Source organism: Melampsora larici-populina (assembly GCF_000204055.1).
Source record: "Melampsora larici-populina 98AG31 unplaced genomic scaffold MELLAscaffold_14, whole genome shotgun sequence".
Taxonomy (NCBI): Eukaryota; Fungi; Basidiomycota; class Pucciniomycetes; order Pucciniales; family Melampsoraceae; genus Melampsora; species Melampsora laricis-populina.
In genome coordinates, this window is record NW_006768778.1 from 325,536 (window position 1) to 328,321 (window position 2,786).

The following is a 2,786-nucleotide window of genomic DNA, read 5'->3' on the forward strand; positions in this document are numbered from 1 at the left end:
CAATTCTATAGGGATGGTTTCTTCCAATTGATTACGTTTGGGATCATTTTCATTTCACTACAACAATTGACATCTTTACCCAGGGGTATAGAAAAGTAGCGTGGGCATAGAAAACTATTGGTAGGGTAGTTTTCTATACCAATAAACAATGCTTTTGATACACCTATGTAAGATATTTGAGATTGAGGAATTGAGTATTTTCTTTGCGGTGAATCAGCTGTATGTATTGGGACCCAAAGGCAGTGCTACAGTGCGCAGAATCTCAATTTTGTGTCTTTTGATTTTTTTATCCTGAAATACAATTCTATGCTGATAAAAGAGATCCTCAACCATGTTCAGCAATGTATGTGAGTATGTATGCACAATCTTACACAGATTGACAGACACCTTTTACATGTGCACAATATGACTGATGGAACATGCTTTCCCATTGGACAAGACTCAAGAAGGGCTTTGAGTCTAGATTTAAATTCAGGCCTTGTGGTCATGTGGATATTTCCATCCGTGGGTATAGAACAGAATGGTTTGTCTAGGCATAGAGGATACTATCTCTATGGGTATAAAAAAGCACTTCACCCATAGTTTTCTATGCCCACACTACTTTTCTATACCCCTGGGTAAAGATGTCATTTGGTGTAGTGTATGCTTCTCAGGTGAGTTGTTTGTTGTGAGCTTTCTACAAAGCTTTTGTATATCAACTCATTGTTAGATTAGCTTAAGATTTTGTTGACAGGTAAAGATTGCTGAACTTACACAGTTGGTGGTACACTACCAGTGGTGGTCTCACACTGAGTCTTCCCTGTTGATGGACTTCAGGTAGCTTCAAAAAGCTATTATTTCTCAACTCAACATCAATTAGGTTGGTCTTGGGTGTAAGTGTAAATAATTTAAAAACCAGGCTTTCCGTGGTTCTATTTCCAAAAGATGTATAACTCATACCTGAAGAGATTTATTTAACAGTTAAAGATATGCAAAGGAATACCTTGTGTGTTGGTCTCAGTTTGAAACAAAGTAGAATAAAGTAGTGCTGCTATTGAGAGTCTAGTTGAAAGTGTCAAATATAAGTGTTTCACAGTGTTAGTTATTCAATGTTTTGTCTTTATGTGAACTGAAACCTATGCGTGAATCTTTATTTGCAACATCTTTGGTGATATCTGCACCTATGGTATATCATATCTCATATCTATACTCTGTTTTTGACCAGCATTACCTGTTGGATTATGTGTTTGCAAAACAATGAGGTGGTTGACTGAAAGTTAATCAGTCATAATAGAATAATAATTGAATACTTGGGTTATTCTGCTATGTGATATAATTGCAAACATGTAAGCTAATGGGGAGAATGGGCAAGATTTTGGGTGAAGTGACCAAAAAAAAAAAAAAACTTTTTTTTGGTTTTTTTGATACCTTTTAGTGAAAGAAAAAAGGTACTTTTTTTTTTGGTTTATCTTGAAAAACAAAAAAGTTTTCCTTATAGACCGTATTCCCCAAAACCCCCCAAAATTTCACTAATAAGCGCATAACTAGTCCATGTGCGGGTGTGTCGGCTACCTAGTGGGTGAAATATAAATTCCAAAATAACCAATTATTTTTTGCAAGTTCAACTTTTGGGTTTGAAGCACAATCAAAAAAGTTTTATTTGTAGTATGTGTTTCCACAAACATGTCAATTTGGGTTCCGCAGGCCAACTGAACGGGCCATAAGTGGTCTATACACCCTTGATTTTACCAAAAACTGTTATAAATATAAAACCCACACACTCCAAAATTATTTTCCAAGTTCAACCTTTGGATTAACTTCAAAACTGAAAAAGTTTTAATTGTGGCATGTGTTGCCGAAAAATTACCAAATAAGACAACATGACCACTTGTAACACCATTAGTGGTCCGCAATACCTTGAGATGACAAACCAGTCTGATTTTTAACATATATCACAGCTGTAAGAATATAACTCCAGTTCAACCTTTGGGTCTTCTTCAAAACTGAAAAAGTTTTAGTTGTGGCATGTGTTTGCACAAATGTATCAAATAGTAATATGTGCCCACTCATCAGGCCATAAGTTGTCTATATGATTTTATTTTTGAGTGCTCTGTGGCATGAATTTCATAGTCCAATAATTCACAGAGATGACCCAATTTCATCTTGTCCAATTGCTCCAAAAGACAAAAAGTAGGTATTGTATGCTACAATACCTACTACATGGCTTGTAAGATGGCTTTAATTGGGCCCCATTCAATTTACTCCTTAACTCAAAGACCCATAAGATGTGTTGAGGTTGATTTTTGGTGTTTGATAAGCTCTATATACGCATCACATTACATGTTTCTTTCCAAGGGCTTACCACAAACTCTGTGAACTGTGGTGAAATCCTCAGGTAGGGGGCGCATGACAACATGCCCGGTTGTAATGCCTGACAAGGCCTTTTTGGATTGGTCTAATTTTTGACATTCACTTTCTCACATACATATGTATCAACAAGGACTAAAATGAATCACGCAAGACATGTCAAAGGGTGTCAAAGCCACCACTGAGACGTCAATTGGCTTTGACATGTCACTTTCTAGGTGCAATAGGGACTGTCTCAACACTCAATCCGTCAGTTATAGAAACTGGGCTTGAGTGAATCGGGCATAAGCTAACCGGAAGAGGTACTTATAAGTTATAATGAAGCTTTGGGCATGAATAGGTCTCTCTCCCTATTGAACCACCAACATTGTCCGCCAAACCTCTAAGAGGAACGTGTCCGCCAAACCTCTAAGAGAATCAATGTCACTTCATATTATTTT